The sequence below is a fragment of the Ascaphus truei genome, unplaced genomic scaffold (assembly GCF_040206685.1).
Source record: "Ascaphus truei isolate aAscTru1 unplaced genomic scaffold, aAscTru1.hap1 HAP1_SCAFFOLD_241, whole genome shotgun sequence".
In the NCBI taxonomy this organism is placed as follows: Eukaryota; Metazoa; Chordata; class Amphibia; order Anura; family Ascaphidae; genus Ascaphus; species Ascaphus truei.
Window position 1 is genome coordinate 150,373 of NW_027455334.1, and position 20,052 is coordinate 170,424.

General features: G+C 49.5%; 1 protein-coding gene across 3 annotated transcripts in view; it reads left to right on the forward strand.

Moving 5' to 3' along the window:
* Window positions 1-20,052, forward strand: part of LOC142479733 (inactive tyrosine-protein kinase PEAK1-like) — a 77,879-nt gene that overhangs the window by 31,959 nt on the left and 25,868 nt on the right. Inside the window, exon 1 of one of the 3 annotated variants that reach the window (XM_075582609.1) lies at window positions 18,045-18,679. The exons of the other annotated variants lie outside the window; for them this stretch is intronic. The gene's annotated coding sequence lies outside the window, so the exon portion shown is untranslated. Of the gene's footprint in view, window positions 1-18,044; window positions 18,680-20,052 lie in introns of those variants that run through there. 3 annotated transcript variants of the gene reach the window in all.

Consider the following 20,052-nt stretch of genomic DNA (forward strand, 5'->3'; position numbering starts at 1 on the left):
TGTGTGTGGGGTTAGTATAGGAATAGCAGAGAGGTGCAGGGCAGGATGGAGGTGCAGTGACAGAGCTGTGTGTGGGGTTAGTACAGGAATGGCATAGAGGTGCAGGGCAGGATGGTGGTGCAGTGACAGAGCTGTGTGTGGGGTTAGTACAGGAATAGCAGAGAGGTGCAGGGCAGGATGGTGGTGCAGTGACAGAGCTGTGTGTGGGGTTAGTACAGGAATGGCAGAGAGGTGCAGGGCAGGATGGAGGTGCAGTGACAGAGCTGTGTGTGTGTGGGGGGTTAGTACAGGAATGGCAGAGAGGTGCAGGGCAGGATGGAGGTGCAGTGACAGAGCTGTGTGTGGGGTTAGTACAGGAATGGCAGAGAGGTGCAGGGCAGGATGGTGGTGCAGTGACAGAGCTGTGTGTGTGTGGGGTTAGTACAGGAATGGCAGAGAGGTGCAGGGCAGGATGGAGGTGCAGTGACAGCTGTGTGTGTGGTCTGTACAGGAATAGCAGAGAGGTGCAGGGCAGGATGGTGGTGCAGTGACAGAGCTGTGTGTGGGGTTAGTACAGGAATGGCAGAGAGGTGCAGGGCAGGATGGTGGTGCAGTGACAGAGCTGTGTGTGGGGTTAGTACAGGAATGGCAGAGAGGTGCAGGGCAGGATGGAGGTGCAGTGACAGAGCTGTGTGTGGGGTTAGTACAGGAATGGCAGAGAGGTGCAGGGCAGGATGGTGGTGCAGTGACAGAGCTGTGTGTGGGGTTAGTACAGGAATGGCAGAGAGGTGCAGGGCAGGATGGAGGTGCAGTGACAGCTGTGTGTGGGGTTAGTACAGGAATAGCAGAGAGGTGCAGGCAGGATGATGGTGCAGTGACAGAGCTGTGTGTGTGTGTGTGTGTGTGTGTGTGTGTGTGTGTGTGTGTGTGTGTGTGTGTGTGTGTGTGTGTGTGTGTGTGTGTGTGTGTGGTCTGTACAGGAATAGCAGAGGTGTGCAGGGCAGGATGATGGTGCAGTGACAGAGCTGTGTGTGGGGTTAGTACAGGAATAGCAGAGAGGTGCAGGGCAGGATGGTGATGCAGTGACAGAGCTGTGTGTGTGTGGGGTTAGTACAGGAATAGCAGAGAGGTGCAGGGCAGGATGGCGGTGAGTGACAGAACTGTGTGTGTGGTCTGTACAGGAATAGCAGAGAGGTGCAGGGCAGGATGGAGGTGCAGTGACAGAGCTGTGTGTGGGGTTAGTACAGGAATAGCAGAGAGGTGCAGGGCAGGATGATGGTGCAATGACAGAGCTGTGTGTGGGGTTAGTACAGGAATGGCAGAGAGGTGCAGGGCAGGATGGAGGTGCAGTGACAGAGCTGTGTGTGGGGTTAGTACAGGAATAGCAGAGAGGTGCAGGGTAGGATGGTGGTGCAGTGACAGAGCTGTGTGTGGGGTTAGTACAGGAATAGCAGAGAGGTGCAGGGCAGGATGATGGTGCAGTGACAGAGCTGTGTGTGGGGTTAGTACAGGAATGGTAGAGAGGTGCAGGGCAGGATGGTGATGCAGTGACAGAGCTGTGTGTGGGGTTAGTATAGGAATAGCAGAGAGGTGCAGGGCAGGATGGAGGTGCAGTGACAGAGCTGTGTGTGGGGTTAGTACAGGAATGGCATAGAGGTGCAGGGCAGGATGGTGGTGCAGTGACAGAGCTGTGTGTGGGGTTAGTACAGGAATAGCAGAGAGGTGCAGGGCAGGATGGTGGTGCAGTGACAGAGCTGTGTGTGGGGTTAGTACAGGAATGGCAGAGAGGTGCAGGGCAGGATGGAGGTGCAGTGACAGAGCTGTGTGTGTGTGTGGGGTTAGTACAGGAATGGCAGAGAGGTGCAGGGCAGGATGGAGGTGCAGTGACAGAGCTGTGTGTGGGGTTAGTACAGGAATGGCAGAGAGGTGCAGGGCAGGATGGTGGTGCAGTGACAGAGCTGTGTGTGTGTGGGGTTAGTACAGGAATGGCAGAGAGGTGCAGGGCAGGATGGAGGTGCAGTGACAGCTGTGTGTGTGGTCTGTACAGGAATAGCAGAGAGGTGCAGGGCAGGATGGTGGTACAGTGACAGAGCTGTGTGTGGGGTTAGTACAGGAATGGCAGAGAGGTGCAGGGCAGGATGGAGGTGCAGTGACAGAGCTGTGTGTGGGGTTAGTACAGGAATGGCAGAGAGGTGCAGGGCAGGATGGAGGTGCAGTGACAGAGCTGTGTGTGGGGTTAGTACAGGAATGGCAGAGAGGTGCAGGGCAGGATGGAGGTGCAGTGACAGAGCTTTGTGTGGGGTTAGTACAGGAATGGCAGAGAGGTGCAGGGCAGGATGGTGGTGCAGTGACAGAGCTGTGTGTGGGGTTAGTACAGGAATGGCAGAGAGGTGCAGGGCAGGATGGTGGTGCAGTGACAGAGCTGTGTGTGTGTGGGGTTAGTACAGGAATGGCAGAGAGGTGCAGGGCAGGATGGAGGTGCAGTGACAGCTGTGTGTGTGGTCTGTACAGGAATAGCAGAGAGGTGCAGGGCAGGATGGTGGTACAGTGACAGAGCTGTGTGTGGGGTTAGTACAGGAATGGCAGAGAGGTGCAGGGCAGGATGGAGGTGCAGTGACAGAGCTGTGTGTGGGGTTAGTACAGGAATGGCAGAGAGGTGCAGGGCAGGATGGTGGTGCAGTGACAGAGCTGTGTGTGGGGTTAGTACAGGAATGGCAGAGAGGTGCAGGGCAGGATGGAGGTGCAGTGACAGAGCTGTGTGTGGGGTTAGTACAGGAATGGCAGAGAGGTGCAGGGCAGGATGGTGGTGCAGTGACAGAGCTGTGTGTGGGGTTAGTACAGGAATGGCAGAGAGGTGCAGGGCAGGATGGAGGTGCAGTGACAGCTGTGTGTGGGGTTAGTACAGGAATAGCAGAGAGGTGCAGGGCAGGATGATGGTGCAGTGACAGAGGTGTGTGTGTGTGTGTGTGTGTGTGTGTGTGTGTGTGTGTGTGTGTGTGTGTGTGTGTGTGTGTGTGTGTGTGTGTGTGTGTGTGTGTGTGTGGTCTGTACAGGAATAGCAGAGGTGTGCAGGGCAGGATGATGGTGCAGTGACAGAGCTGTGTGTGGGGTTAGTACAGGAATAGCAGAGAGGTGCAGGGCAGGATGATGGTGCAGTGACAGAGCTGTGTGTGGGGTTAGTACAGGAATGGCAGAGAGGTGCAGGGCAGGATGGAGGTGCAGTGACAGAGCTGTGTGTGGGGTTAGTACAGGAATAGCAGAGAGGTGCAGGGTAGGATGGTGGTGCAGTGACAGAGCTGTGTGTGGGGTTAGTACAGGAATAGCAGAGAGGTGCAGGGCAGGATGATGGTGCAGTGACAGAGCTGTGTGTGGGGTTAGTACAGGAATGGTAGAGAGGTGCAGGGCAGGATGGTGATGCAGTGACAGAGCTGTGTGTGGGGTTAGTACAGGAATAGCAGAGAGGTGCAGGGCAGGATGGAGGTGCAGTGACAGAGCTGTGTGTGTGGTCTGTACAGGAATAGCAGAGAGGTGCAGGGCAGGATGATTGTGCAGTGACAGAGCTGTGTGTGTGGTCTGTACAGGAATAGCAGAGAGGTGCAGGGCAGGATGGTGGTGCAGTGACAGAGCTGTGTGTGGGGTTAGTACAGGAATGGCAGAGAGGTGCAGGGCAGGATGGAGGTGCAGTGACAGAGCTGTGTGTGGGGTTAGTACAGGAATAGCAGAGAGGTGCAGGGCAGGATGGTGCTGCAGTGACAGAGCTGTGTGTGTGGTTAGTACAGGAATAGCAGAGAGGTGCAGGGCAGGATGGTGCTGCAGTGACAGAGCTGTGTGTGTGGTTAGTACAGGAATAGCAGAGAGGTGCAGGGCAGGATGGAGGTGCAGTGTCAGAGCTGTGTGTGGGGTTAGTACAGGAATGGCAGAGAGGTGCAGGGCAGGATGGAGGTGCAGTGACAGAGCTGTGTGTGGGGTTAGTACAGGAATGGCAGAGAGGTGCAGGGCAGGATGGAGGTGCAGTGACAGAGCTGTGTGTGGGGTTAGTACAGGAATGGCAGAGAGGTGCAGGGCAGGATGGTGGTGCAGTGACAGAGCTGTGTGTGTGTGGGGTTAGTACAGGAATGGCAGAGAGGTGCAGGGCAGGATGGAGGTGCAGTGACAGCTGTGTGTGTGGTTAGTACAGGAATAGCAGAGAGGTGCAGGGCAGGATGGTGCTGCAGTGACAGAGCTGTGTGTGTGGTTAGTACAGGAATAGCAGAGAGGTGCAGGGCAGGATGGTGCTGCAGTGACAGAGCTGTGTGTGGGGTTAGTACAGGAATAGCAGAGAGGTGCAGGGCAGGATGGAGGTGCAGTGTCAGAGCTGTGTGTGGGGTTAGTACAGGAATAGCAGAGAGGTGCAGGGCAGGATGGTGCTGCAGTGACAGAGCTGTGTGTGGGGTTAGTACAGGAATAGCAGAGAGGTGCAGGGCAGGATGGTGCTGTAGTGACAGAGCTGTGTGTGGGGTTAGTACAGGAATGGTAGAGAGGGCAGTTCGTCTCTTCTGCAGCTGTCTGTGCTCCTGACCCCACATACTGCACCTGTTCACTGGAGACACACACACACACATTGTTTCATGTGCTGTGTGTCTCTGCACTGCTTGTGATGTGGTGTGTGCATTGCTCTACATGTAACTGCACTACTGTGTGTACAGCGTGTGTGTCAGTACAGTGTGTGTGTGTGTGTGTGTGTGTGTGTGTGTGTGTTTGTGTGTGTTTGTGTGTGTTTGTGTGTGTGTGTGTGTGTGTGTGTGTCAGTTCAGTATGTGTGTGTGTAACAGTACTTTATAGTGTGGGTGTGTGTTGACATGTTACAAGATATCGGATCTCTCAGGGTCCTTCACCGGGTTACACAAGGATCGAAATCTTCAACTACTTGTTGGTCCAATAAGGTATCCTCCCCCCTCCCCCCTCCCCCCTCCCCCCTCCCCCCTCCCCCCCTCCTCCCTCCTCCCTCCCGTGTTACTGCATCCCATTCATAACTGGATAAAGAAATGTTTTAGTTTCTGAATGAGCGAATCCTTTCGTTGCTAAGTCAACTGCTGGGATGTCGATGATGTGCGGGGCGAGCCACGATCAGTGAGATCCCAGTGTCTGGTGCGTTGGGATCATGTCATATGTGATGATATCAGCAACGCATGGGGGGGGGGGGGGAGAGTTAAGGTTTCATGTCACTTTAACTTCAAAGTTTCCAGACTTTTGAAGGGTTTTCTTACAAACCGTAACTGCACATTAACAGAGTTTTGTTCAGTGGAATTTATATATATATATGTGTGTATCTGTCTGGGCAGAGCCGGTACAACCACTAGGCGACATAGGCGTTTGCCTAGAGTGGCACATTTTGGGGGGCGGCAGAAGAGGGTGGTAAGTGCAGGACGGCGGAGGTTCGCGGGAGCGAAGCAGGATGGCCGGGGGGAGGAGTGCGCCCCGGTTGTCCGACCCGGAAGTCTTCACTGACTTCCGGTGTCTGCCGCTGCTGCAGTGCAGCTTCTCCCCGGCCGAGACTAGAGAGGAGAGTGCAGGGGGGTGGGGGTGAGTGGAGGGGGGTGGGGGTGAGAGGAGAGTGGAGGGGGGTGGGGGTGAGAGGAGAGTGGAGGGGGGTGGGGGTGAGTGTGGAGGGGGTGAGAGGAGAGTGGAGGGGGTGAGAGGAGAGTGGAGGGGGGTGGGGGTGAGAGGAGTAGTGAAGGGGGGTGGGGGTGAGAGGAGAGTGGAGGGGGTGAGAGTGGAGGGGGGTGGGGGTGAGAGGAGAGTGGAGGGGGGTGGGGAGGAGAGTGGAGGGGGGTGGGGAGGAGAGTGGAGGGGGGTGGGGAGGAGAGTGGAGGGGGGTGGGGAGGAGAGTGGAGGGGGGGTGGGGAGGAGAGTGGAGGGGGGTGGGGAGGAGAGTGGAGGGGGGTGGGGAGGAGAGTGGAGGGGGATGGGGGTGAGAGGAGAGTGGAGGGGGGTGGGGGGTTGAGACGAGAGAGGAGGGATGGGGGATGGAGACAAGAAAGGAGTGGGGTGAGTGAGATGAGAAAGGAGAAGAGGGGTGAGTGAGACGTGAGAGGAGGGGGTGAGTGAGATGAGTGGGCGCGGGTGTGAGACGAGAGAGGAGGAGTGGGGGGTGAGACGGAAGAGGATAAGAAAGGGGTGAGTAAGATGAGAGAGAATGAGGAGGGTGGAGATGAGAGAGGATGAGGGGGTGGGGTGAGATGAGAGAGGATCCGGAGGGGGGTGAGATGAGAGAGGATCCGGAGGGGGGTGAGATGAGAGAGGATCCGGAGGGGGGTGAGATGAGAGAGAATGAGGAGGGGGTGAGATGAGAGAGAATGAGGAGGGGGGGTGAGATGAGAGAGAATGAGGAGGGGGGGTGAGATGAGAGAGAATGAGGAGGGGGAGTGAGATGAGAGGATCTGGAGGGGGAAGAGATGAGAGAGGCGGAGGCGATAGTGTCACGGGAGACCAGGTTTATTAACACCTTTTATACCCAGATCATTTGATTGAGCAAGACAAGGAGGTAAAATAAATTGTAATTTATTCCACGAAAAGACATACACACGGTAACACAATTTGCACTTTAGAAACAAAAAAAACCGGCGCCTCCAAAAAGAAATAAATATAAAGCCTGACCAAATATAAAGTCCAATATGGCTGAGATGAAATCCGAAGTGGAGTCTTCAATGTAGTCTCATGGAAAGACAAACAGACAAATAAGACAAAAACGAAAAAGATCATAGTGCAATTAAAAACAACTAAAACAGATAATCACTGATATGATTGACAAGAGAATAATTACAAATTTAATGCAAATGATTTAAAATAAATATATAAAACAGACACTTGAATGTTGGGCTGGAGGCACTAATAAAGCGATGACATCCGGTACGGATAAAATTGAAACCCTACTTACAGCAAAGCGGATAGGTATACGCCCGTAGCACAATGTCCTGGACTTGGAACCACAGTCTGTTAGGTAGTTGGTATTACACAGGCTCTAGAGATCCACAAAGCCAGGGACTGCCGCTGCTAGCACACTCACAGATGTCCTGATGTGTGGGGGTGCCGCAGGTGAATACCTGGACCCGATGCTGCCGAGGAAGTCACCGAGGCATTACACGCAGACCGGAGGTCTCGCGATGACTGGGTGACGTCACCACGCAGCGCAAAGGCAGGGGGAGTAACCGGACAGAAACCGGGGAACTCGGAGAGCTCAGGCTGGGTGAAGGAAGGACAAAAGGGCTACCGGGGGAGAATGTCAAAGTCTCAGCCAAATAAAAACCACCCTACGCGTTTCGTGACGTCAGTCACTTCGTCACGAAACGCGTAGGGTGGTTTTTATTTGGCTGAAACTTTGACATTCTCCCCCGGTAGCCCTTTTGTCCTTCTTTACCCAGCCTGTGAAATACCAACTACCTAACAGACTCTGGTTTCAAGTCCAGGACATTGTGCTACGGGCGTATACCTATCAGCTTTGCAGTAAGTAGGGTTTCAATTTTATCCTTACCGGATGTCATCGCTTTATTAGTGTCTCCAGCCCAACATTCAAGTGTCTGTTGTTTTATATATTTATTTTAAATCCTATGCATTAAATTTGTAATTATTCTCTTGTCAATCATATCAGTGATTATTTGTTTTAGTTGTTTTTAGTTGCACTATGATCTTTTTCTCTTTTCTTTTTTTGTTTTTGTCTTATTTGTCTGTTTGTCTTTCCATGAGACTACATTGAAGGCTCCACTTCGGATTTCATCTCAGCCATATTGGACTTTATATTTGGTCAGGCTTTATATTTCTTTCTTTTTGGAGGCGCCGGTTTTTTTGTTTCTACTGTTTGTATTGGTTTGTGTGAACCTTTTTTCTTGGCAGCCCCCACTTTAACATTTAACGTGTGTTTCTTTTATTTTATGTTAGTCACTCATGTGTCACTATTTTTATTTGTAGCATTAGCGCTGTTCCCACTGCCCTTCCCTTTTAACAATTTGCACTTTAAACACACTTACTGGGATCGGGGCTAACAAAATAAACTTTCTTGGAACGAAAGGTTAACAACTGACATCTGTAGGAGCCCTTTCCAATGACCGGGAGGTCCTCACGAAAGTCCTGGAACGCAATTCGGCGTGCAATACCAGCCGCGACCGCTACGTCCCGTTTTCAGAACTTGGTCCCTTCTCACAGAGCATCTTTTCCGTATCTTGAATTTGCCGCTGATGGTTTGGCGCTTGGAACCTGAGGTCCTGATTGGCTGCAAGGTTTCTTATAGGTTTTGGGTTCCCATTCAGAAACTATTACAACCAATCAGCGCGTGGGACTTCTCCTGCCAGCCTATCACCGATTTGCCGGTATACTGAAGTCGGGTGGGCACCGATTTTGATTCTGTTAAGAGGCATGCGCCAACCTGGCACCTCTGCCTCTTAGCATATCGAGCCCACCCGCTGTCCAGGCTCCGCAGAGTCTGGGGATGCGCAAATGGTGGCCGGATAGCTTTTTGTCAGACCAGGACGGGGGTACTCAAAGATAACTACAGTACGCCTCCTGTTCTAGCACCTGGGCATCCCTGAGGCTTTCAACTCCGGGACCTGAGCAGACTCTGTGGCGCCATGCTTGGTAGCCATCTGGTCTCGGAACCACAGACGTGGAAATCCCACAGTCGTATATACATAGATACAAGCATATTTATCAAATAAAAACCTTTAATAAAATATACTTTGCTCCTGTGTCTTGTGTTTAAACATGTCTAAGTCTCCTGGTCTGGTGTCAGGGAGGGAATAAGAATATATGTTCCCTACTCTCACTAGCCGCATCCCTGCCACACTGTAAAACCCTGACTTTATCTTTACACACACAATAAAATCCTCACAGCTTTATCACATAGCTGGAGCCCCCCCCTTAACCCCTGTACCAGGTTCAGGGTGACTTGGGCATGAATAACACACTCCTCTTCTCCCCCTTGAGAAAGCGCGCGGTGACGCGCGAAACGTACGTCGGGGTTACATGATGTCATTACGTTGAAGTGCGCGTGAGGCTGAGGCAGTCTGTGTTGGCTCCGGACGTCTATCCAGGGCACAAGCGGGGAACTCACATCCACACTACAGATGTGATCAGGTCGTATATTCACCTTACAGCCAGTGCCCCAATTGTAGGCTACTAGTGCTCTGGCTGTGAATACTTGTCATATGTTTTCCACTGTGACTTAGCACCCTTACAGCCCTTTACATTTATGTGGTTGTATGACTATTTACATCAGTCTAGATGTTTATGTCATGTAGGTACTATAGATCACTGGTACCATATATCTGCCTCCACCCAGCGCATGGGATTTGACCCATTTTTATTAGGGTTTCGTCGGATTTTATTATTTATAACAAAACGTTATTATTTTCTTTGCACTCCTGTGTGACCCTTAGCGGCTGACCCTATTTGCAGGGTTAGGCTATTTCTAGCTTTCACTGTGTCTACATTACTATTCCTAGCGTGACCGATCTTGTGTGCAGTTATTAGGGGCTTTCTGTGATCACTGGTTCATGTTTTTGTGATGACTTGCTCATGAACTGGGCATCCCACCTTATGCTAGGGACCCCTGGGCCGTTCTGGGGATACCTTGATCCCTGATGCCCTTTTTTTACCTTTCCTGTTTGTGCTGAAGCAGGGAACTTTGGCGTTGAGTCGAAAGAACGTTTCCAGGGTAGGATTTTGCCGGAGCACTGTGCTTCAATGTGCCTGAGAATCTTACCTGATTCCCGGGTACATCTTTGGGGTATCCCGTAACTCGTGAACCCCACTACATAGCCACAATCTGATAGCAGTTTCTCCGCAAAACCCACCCTAAAACTTACAGCCCAGCGAGCTCCTCTGACCAGCGCTCATGGAAAGGTAAAAACACAAAAATACTGTATTGTCGCATAATTTACACAGTCACAGTGGTGCATATACGACAGTCGGGTCCAAGAGCTGACACTCTAGGACCTTCAAACACGGATCAGGGTTAACCAAGTGGGCTTAACCTTCATTATTGAGCCTGGTTACCCCCCTCACCGTCACAGATAGAGGATGAGGACGGGGCTGAGATGAGAGGAGGAGGTGAGGTGAGAATGGAGTGGGGGGGGGGGAGGAGGGTAGAAGAGGGAGAGGATTGAAGGTTCGCTTAGGGATCCGAATACCCTTGCACCGGCCCTGTGTATAAGTGTATATGTGAGTGGTATAGTAATAAAAGATATAATATATATATATATATACCACAATTATTTAAGGTTATGGTGGGTAAAAAAAAGTGACAAAAACCCTCCACAGTAAAGCATAAAACAACTGTAAATATTACTGTATGTTCATTTGCATGTCTTAGACAGGTCTGCAACCCTGTCTTTCACCATTTTCGCCCAGCATACAGCGCTTCCACTGCAGCAAGGGATTCTGGGAAATGACATGCAAATGAGCACTCATTGCCACCTTTTGTCTCAAGCTCGTATTACACAAGCAAAGCATCTCATCCCAGCCTCTGTCTAAAAGCTGTGTTTAAAACAGCATGCATTGGCTTGAGGATTTGCTTGTGTAATACGAGCTTGAGACAAAAGGTGGCACTGAGTGATCATTTGCATGTCATTTCCCAGAATCCCTTGCTGCATTGGAAGCGCTGTATGCTGGGCGAAAATGGGAAAAGACAGGGTTGCAGACCTGTCTAAGACATGCAAATGAACATACAGTAATATTTACAGTATATATATATATATATATATATATATATATATATACACACACACATACACACAGAGCCCAACAGACTGGGCCAAAACCCACTCGCTCCCCCACCCACGACACTTACCTGCAGCGGGGCCCTGTCGGCATCTCCTGACCTTCTGCTGTCTTGTTTTCTTTAAAATCATGTTTTTCTCCTGCAGCACTATTCAAAATGGCCGATGGCCATCACATGACGCTGCGTTGCCATGGCAACGGGACGCTGTGCCGTCACGCAGCGTCTCATTACTATGGCAACGCGGCACGGCCATTTTGAATAGTGCTGCAGGAGAAAAACATGATTTTTAAGATCAAGACGGAGAAGACCGGGGGACACCACCGCAGGTAAGCAGTCAACAGCGGCCGCAATGCATTTGTCAAGCCCTGTACATATTGTGATACCTTGAGGTATCTCTAGGTGCTGGAACAGTGCAGTAAGTGTGCTTTCCAGCTCACAGAGAGTTAATCCTCCTTAGGAATGGCTAATGCAGCTGATGCCTTATTGAGAAGGCTGAACTCCTGATTGCTCATAGAGTTTTTAATAGTCAGAAAGTGACTACAGAAAAGCTGCCAGGCTGCCAGAGAGACAATGCATGATACACGAGGTGAAGAATACACCGGAAGGTAGAAAATGGAGGATACAATGTGTTTTATGTGTAATGTGCCTGGCCACACAAAACAATGTCCTTTCAGGAATGGGTGTCCCTGCGCGGTCCCGCAAAAGGAACCGCACCAGAAATGTTTATGGTGTGAAAAGCTGAACCACACCAAAAACTGCCCCTTCAGGCAGGATGAGGATGATGATGATGACTCCTATGGGGCCCCGCAAAAAGGACAGTCTCCATTTTCAGCAGAAGCTCCAGAAAATGTTTACTCCGTGTGTTCAGGAAGGCGGGAGTCAGAAAAGACCAGAGATGAGCTACCGCCCAGAGCGTTTGGCGCAATAGTCACAGGAATGATGACCAGCCTTGAGATGACAAAGGCTACCACTACCGCCATATACAGAAACCCAGGCGAATCAGAGAAAACAAGTACTGACTGGTGTGATGGTGAAGGGGTACACAGGCCAGTAAATAAAGGTATTTGGCCCAGCTGGGGGCCCCTGAACCATATTGGGAAAATGTAGATTGTCAGCTCTGCAGCCCAGTAATGGCAAAAACACTGTGAATTCAATAAACCTGTATGTGTGTCTCCCACCAGGTATAAGGTGGTGAGAATCATGTTGTGTCTAACTATGAAATGTATTACTGTAGCATTGTTTCCCTGTAACCGTGCAAAGAAAAAATGGTTTTAAAACCCAGCAGCCCGCAGCACAGCGAACGGATTTGAGCTAACTTCTGCTAGGAAGGTCCTAGCACGCTGAGATTTGATGTGAGCGCTGGTCAGGTAAAATCATTAAAAAGGTTATAGCGCAATTTTGATAAAGGTACATAAAAAATTGATGAATAAAAGTCCCCAAGGTTTAGATTTTTATTAAAGTAATGGTCAGAGGAAGTCATTCAGTATGGATAAAAATCCATTTGCATTGGAAACAGAGGGAGCTACTTCGCCCTCTAAGCTTTAACGGACCAGTTTCAAAGGCAGTCCAGGATATGGAGGTGTTAACCATTTGTTAGCAAGGAGGGGGAAAGGGAGAGAATTTCAATAAGCATCCTGGCAAATGGTTGCCCTGCCCAGACTTTCAGGCGCTGAGCCGGCATGGGTCTGGCCTTATAAGTGGGGGAAAGATGGCGTTTGTCACACATGCCCAGTTGCTATGCTGAAGCTCCCAGTGCCAGGCTACCCAGGACTGGCAGCTCCGGGATAGGTGGGAATATATGGTTCCCACGCAGAGGTTGGCTGCAGAGTTTAAAGATAGGAATGTTAACCCTATAAGAACCGGTCCAGCCCATCAGGAAGGAGATTCACCTAAGATTTATCATGCAGTGAAAGATTCATCCTGTAAGAAGACTTAACATTGTAACCAGTAAGTGTATTTTTCATTGTAAATCAAGCTGTGTGTTCATTCTGTAAGTAAATTACAATTTATTTTATCTCTTGCTTTGCTCAATCAAAGAATCTGATTATTTTGATGTTAAAAGCATTGGTCTCCCGTGACAACTGGAAACTATACTATGAGATGTCCCAGAAAGACGTTAAAAACTTCATTACAGAGTTAGAAGTTTCTCAGCAAGAGGCTTGCGCGCTCGGAGCAGAGCTTGGTAAGGTAAAGAGAGAATTTACACAAGAAAATGTTGAAGTGCAGGGAGCACTGGAGAGTGCAGAAAGAAGGCTGCATAAGGACCGTTTCTCCCTGGAGGCGGAGCTTAGATGCCAGGTGACTCTGTATGAGAGGGAGCGGGAAAAGGTCCAGAAACTGGAGCGATGCTGCTCCATCCCCATGAGTCAGTACGCCAAGGAGAAAGAGGCTTGGAAAACAGAAGCAGCAACGATCCTAGCGACAAAAACTGCAGAGCTCCAAAATCTGAAGGATGCTAAACCGAAAGCAAGCACCGGGAAGAGGTGAATGCCCTGAGAGGGGACTGGCAGGATCAAACGTAAAAATTGCAGATGGCTGAGTGCAAGTTACAGCTTGCCGAGAGGGAGGAGGTGTCCGTCCGTCAGGTAGCTTGCCTGACTTTGCACTATGAAACCGAGATGGCCGATACCACCGAGCTGCTGGACCACACGGCCGATGAGAGGGCCCGGCTGGAGCTGGACAAGGTCCGGGAGGAGCACCGACAGCTGCATGCCAGAAAGGGAAACAGGTTTAAGCCTTGCACTGAATCAGCTGAGAGATGTGGAATCACGACTCGCCATCAAAGAAGCTGAGCTGGCAGCTGCACTGAGCGGAAAAAGAAATGCAGAAGGACAGCTTCAAGACTTGAGAAAGGACCTAAAGTCTGAGCGTGCTGGCCGCAAGATGGCAGAGAAACAACAGCGTGACCTGGGCGAGGAGCTCGAGGCTCTGAAGACTGAGCGGGACGCTGCGTTGGACTCTAATGCTGCCCAGCAGGAGGTTTCTCAACTGATGGAGAAAGGTCCAAAAGCCATAACCACTAAAGCGAAGTTACTGTCTTCACAAGAGAGAGCCAAGCAGTCATTGGTGAGTGAACGCAGTGAGCTGACCAACGAGGTCAAGGCTCTTCTACATGGTAAGGGAGACTCTAAACACAAGAGGAAGAGGACAGAGATGCATCTTCAGGATATGCAGATCAAGGTCACAGAGCGGCATAGAGTCCTGGCAGAGAGAGCTGGCAGATTGCAGAATGCTCGGGAACCTTTGCAAAAGGGGACACAACAAAGGAGGAGCTTCAACCCTAGACTCCAGCCGGCACAAGATAAAGAGGTAGCAAAGGACCAGTCTGCAGGCCCAGAAGGCCTAGTTCTTGCCCCGAATGATAGATTCTTCAACTGGAAGGCAAGGAAAAAGAAGAGGTGGATGTCAGATATGTCTGACAAAGAGGCTGGTGCATGGGCTGCTTCACAGGACAATGTTTCACTGGGGGGAGCGATATGTGATACCATCAGGTATCCCTAGGTGCTGGAACAGTGCAGTAAGTGTGCTTTCCAGCTCACAGAGAGTTAATCCTCCTTAGGAATGGCTAATGCAGCTGATGCCTAATTGGGAAGTGACTACAGAAAAGCTGCCATGCTGCCAGAGAGACAATGCTGAGAGTCACAGAGATGGACACTGCTGTTCCCAGAGAGGGGGACAGAGGAGCGTCCTCCCCAGCTGTGGACATACAGAGGAGAGTTTCTCTGTGCTCATGTGGGGCCGAGTTCCCCATAGAAGGAAAGGCCTTCAGCGAGGCCATGCTGAAGCTCCAATGAACTAAGATAAGCAAAACACTTTATTGTTGTCTTAAGACTGTTCATGTGGGGTGCGTATGCCAGGGCATGTTTTAAGCTGGGAACCAGTATAGTTGGCCAGCTATCGTTAGAAAGGGCTAAGAAAAGTTAAGTTATTTTCCCTAACGGGAATAGGTATTTTATTTTGATTTGTTTGACTTAAAGGGACGGTGGGCCTGTTAGTATGATTTAATCCCTGTAAATAAACCCCATATAAGAAATACAGCGTTTCCTGCCTTAAAGTGGGACTTAAAGAGACTGCAACGTGGTGTGGGCATCACAATATATATAAAGCCCCGCTGTGTGAACAATTGTCCGCCTGTTACTCTGTTGAACCAAACAAGTTGTAAACCAGCACTCCAAAAAAGTAGAAGTAGGTGGGTGCACTAGGGGAATACAACAAGACTAACGAGAAACTGATACTGACCCAGCACTCTCTGAACATGATCTAGTTTTGTTACTTAACCATATAGTCTCTATAGTAGTGTGACCAGGGAAGATGTCTTGGTCATCAGATGAATGTTTGAGAGAGTAAATCCGGAGCAACCAGTATGAGCCTAATAGAAGGAAGAGACTGTCTAATAGAGACACCCCTTCCACGACCACTCTACAATTGTAACTATATGGATAGGCTCTGCTCTCCCGTGGTAAGAACGGCTGTAGCAGGCCGGAGCCAGATCTACCGTGGTAGGGACGTCTTTCAAAGGACTATATCTCATCTGTGCATAAGGTCTCCTGTACCGTGTAACGATTACAATGGACCGGAGCAGTGGACCGTGGTTGGAACGGTTATCAGATAGCCACTGCGCAATTGTTTTACCATATAACGGGAAACGGACCAAAATGGTGAGTATGCCCTGCAATGTTGGTACTGAACATATACAGTTGTGTGAAAAAGCAAATCTACAACAGAATGGCTGAAAAAGAAAATAATCAAGGTGTTGCAATGGCCCAGTCAAAGTCCAGACCTCAACCCGATTGAAATGCTGTGGCGGGACCTTAAGAGAGCTGTGCATAAACAAATGCCCACAAACCTCAATGAACTGAAGCAACGATGTAAAGAAGAGAGGGCCAAAATCCCTCCACAACGATGTGAGAGACTGATAAAGTCATACAGAAAACGATTACTTCAAGTTATTGCTGCTAAAGGTGGTTCTACAAGTTATTGAATCATAAGGTGTACTTAGTTTTTCACACATGGCTTCTCCATTTTGGCTTTATTTTTGTTAAATAAATCATGACACGGTGTAATATGTCATGTGTTGTTGTTCATCTGAGGTTGTATTTACCTAATTTTTAGACCTGCTAAGGATGATTGTTACTATGTCCTGATATGTAAAACCATATAATTCAACCAGGGTGTACTTTCTTTTTCACACCACTGTATCTAGTGTAGTAAATAGCAAAGAGCAGTTCACGCAGCACCACCTGAAATAAATGATATATCAAATAATGGAAACAGATATGTCCCTGGTATGGATACCACATCTGCGATAATATGCCAATTACCCTATCGTGGTTGGGCTCACCTATATAAGATTTGCATTTTTATATAACGTTATATATCCCTGATGAAGTCTTTCTACAAGACGAAACGCGTCGGGCTGAGGCTATTATGATACAGTTGGTATAGCCTTCCATTTATATCTCCTAGCAGTCTCTTTAAATTCAGCTATACGTAGCATTAATTGGTGCCATACAGTTGGCCATTGCTCCCCTTCGTTGTTACATACGGACTTCAGACTCGCGTCTGACGTCATCCTCGCGATTCTCGCGAGAGTTGGAGGGCGGAGAGTTCGAGACTTTAAGCAGCAGCATCTGTGTTTGGAATAAACTCGGCGTCCTGGCGTTCCACGTGGAGTCCGGGCGAGGCGGAGAACCAGCAGTGCCGCTCGGAGAGGACAGTGTTCCCTACATGCTCTAATCATCTGCTGCTTTGCAAGTAGCTGTCTTTGTTCTGCGTTGTAGCCTAATACAAACATACTTCACCATACCGGCTTCTCTGTTTATTTTATAGGATCTTCATCAACTTGGTCATCTTGTTATTGATACAATCGTAGTTGTGCCCCTATGTATTGACTTAATCATAGTCAATTTTTAACCATATCTGCGCCTGTGTTTTCTCTTTCCCTATTTACCCTAAACTATTGTGTATAGTTTGTGCACTGTGGCAGCATTTATTGTTACCTGCTAACACCTATTTTGTTACATTTTGCGCACGTAATAATCTTTTGTTGCTAATATATATGTACTGTACTGACACACGCATATACTGTATGTACTGTACTGTCACACATATATAATGTATATTATACAGTATTTGTGTGTCAGTACAGTGTGTGTGTGTGTGTGTGTGTGTGTGTGTGTGTACAGTATATGTGTGTGTCAGTTCAGTATATACAGTATATGTGTGTGTGTCAGCACAGTATATACAGTATATATGTGTGTGTGTCAGTACAGTATAAGTGTGTGTGTGTCAGCACAGTGTGTGTGTCAGTACAGTATATACAGTACATGTGTGTGTGTGGCAGTACATTATATACAGTGTGTGTGTGTCAGTACAGTATATACAGTATATGTGTGTGTGTCAGTACAGTATATCTGTGTGTGTGTCAGTACATTATATACAGTATATGTGTGTGTGTCAGTACAGTATGTGTGTGCGTGTGTGTATATATATATATATATATGTATATATATATACATGTATGTATATATATATATATATATACATATTATATATATATATATATATATATATATATATACATACATATATATATATATATATATATACATATATATATATATATACATACATACATACATACATACATACATACATACATACATACATACATACATACATACATACATACATACATACATACATACCATAATACTGAGTTAAGTTATGGTGAGTAAAAAAAGTGACAAAAACCCTCCACAGGAAAGCAAATATGCAAATATAACTGTATGCTCATCTGCATGTCTTAGGCAGGTCTGCAACCCCACCTTTCCCCATTATCACCCAGCACACAGCACTTCCACTGCAGCAAGGGATTCTGGGAAATGACATGCAAATTAGCACACAGTGCCACTTTTTGCCTCAAAAACCATTTTTAACACGGTTCCCTATAGGCTTAAGCTTGCTGCATGGTCACAGCTTTGAGCACAGCCAGGGTTAAGGTGCATACCCAGAAAACCCCACCCACAGACAGCTGTTTCGCCCTTAATGGGTCTCATCAGTGTGTGTGTGTGTGTGTGTGTGTGTGTGTGTGTGTATGTATATATATATATATACATACATACATACATACATACATACTATATACATATATACATATATACATACATACTATATATATATATATAGTGTGTGTGTCAGTAAAGTATACTGTATTATACAGTAGATATGTATGTGTCTCCCCCTCCAGGAAATAAATTGCTTGCTGTTCTTAAGGTTCCCCTGCAGGGGGAGAGAGAGACATGGCTCGCACAGACACACACACACACACACACACACAGGCACTAAGCCACATACAGACACACAGGCGGGCAGAGGAGCAGGAACACACAGACAGGCCGGCAAACACACACACACACACACACACACACACAGATCTGTTACACACACCACAGTCTGACACACACACACAGCAGTCTGACACTCACCCAGCAGTCTGACACACACCCAGCAGTCTGACACACAACCAGCAGTCTGACACTCCGACACACACCCAGCAGTCTGACACTCCGACACACACCCAGCAGTCTGACACACACACACACCCAGCAGTCTGACACACACACACACACACACACACACACACACACACACACACACACACACACCCAGCAGTCTGACACACACACACACACACACACACACACCCAGCAGTCTGACACACACACACAGCAGTCTGACACTCACACACACACAGATCTGTCATACACGCACCCAGAGCAGTCTGACACACGCACACACACAGATCTGTCATACACACAGCCAGAGCAGTCTGACACACACACACACATCTGTCACACAGACACACACACATCTGTCAAACACACAGCCGTGCAGTGAGACGCACACACAGCACAGCCGGGTCGGAGCTGCTAAACCTTATAGATTCTGGTGAGTTCAGACTGTGACCATGCCATTTACAGGAGTGATGCTCTGCGGGTCTCTGGCAGGGAAGGGGTTAGTGGAGCAATGCTCTGCGGGTCTCTGGCAGGGAAGGGGTTAGTGGAGTGATGCTCTGCATGTCTCTGGCAGGGAAGGGGTTAGTGGAGTGATGTTCTGCGGGTCTCCGGCAGGGAAGGGGTTAGTGGAGTGATGCTCTGCATGTCTCTGGCAGGGAAGGGGTTAGTGGAGTGATGCTCTGCGGGTCTCCGGCAGGGAAGGGGTTAGTGGAGTGATGCTCTGCGGGTCTCCGGCAGGGAAGGGGTTAGTGGAGTGATGCTCTGCGGGTCTCCGGCAGGGAAGGGGTTAGTGGAGTGATGCTCTGCGGGTCTCCGGCAGGGAAGGGGTTAGTGGAGTGATGCTCTGCGGGTCTCCGGCAGGGAAGGGGTTAGTGGAGCGATGTTCTGCGGGTCTCTAGCAGGGATGGGGTTAGTGGAGTGATGCTCTGCAGGTCTGATAAGGGAGGCAATAGTTTAACAGAGTAATGCTCCGGGTGTCTGAATCTGGAAATGTGTCTGCATTGCGATGCTCTGCAGGCCTCAGGCAGTGCGGGGTTAGCATTGCGATGCTCTGCAGGCCTCAGGCAGTGTGGGGGTTGGCATTGCGATGCTCTGCAAGCCTCAGGCAGTGCAATGCTCTGCAGGCCTCAGGCAGTGCATGGGGTTAGCATTGTGATTCTCTGCAGGCCTCAGGCAGTGCGGGGTTAGCATTGCGATGCTCTGCAGGCCTCAGGCAGTGCGGGGTTAGCATTGCGATGCTCTGCAGGCCTCAGGCAGTGCGGGGTTAGCATTGCGATGCTCTGCAGACCTCACGCAGTGCGGAGTTAGCATTGTGATGCTCTGCAGGCCTCAGGCATTGTAGGGGTTAGCATTGCGATGCTCTGCAGGCCGCAGGCATTGCAGGGGTTAGCATTGCAATGCTCTGCAGGCCTCAAGCTGGAGCGGGGGGTTAGCGTTGCGATATTCTGCAGGCTTCAGGCTAGGCGGGGGTTAGCGTTGCGATGCTCTGCAGGGCTCTGGCAGTGGGGTTAGCACTGTGATGCTCTGCAGGCTTCAGACTGTGCGATTGTTGGCGTTGCGATGCTCTGCAGGGCTCTGGCAGTGTCGGGGTTAGCGTTGCGATGCTCTGTAGGACTCTGGCAGTGTGGGGTTAGCGTTGCGATGCTCTGCAGGGCTCTGGCAGTGTGGGGTTAGCGTTGCGATGCTCTGTAGGACTCTGGCAGTGTGGGGGTTAGCGTTGCGATGCTCTGCAGGGCTCTGACAGTGTCGGGGTTAGCATTGCGATGCTGTGCAGGGCTCTGGCAGTGTGGGGGTTAGCGTTGCGAT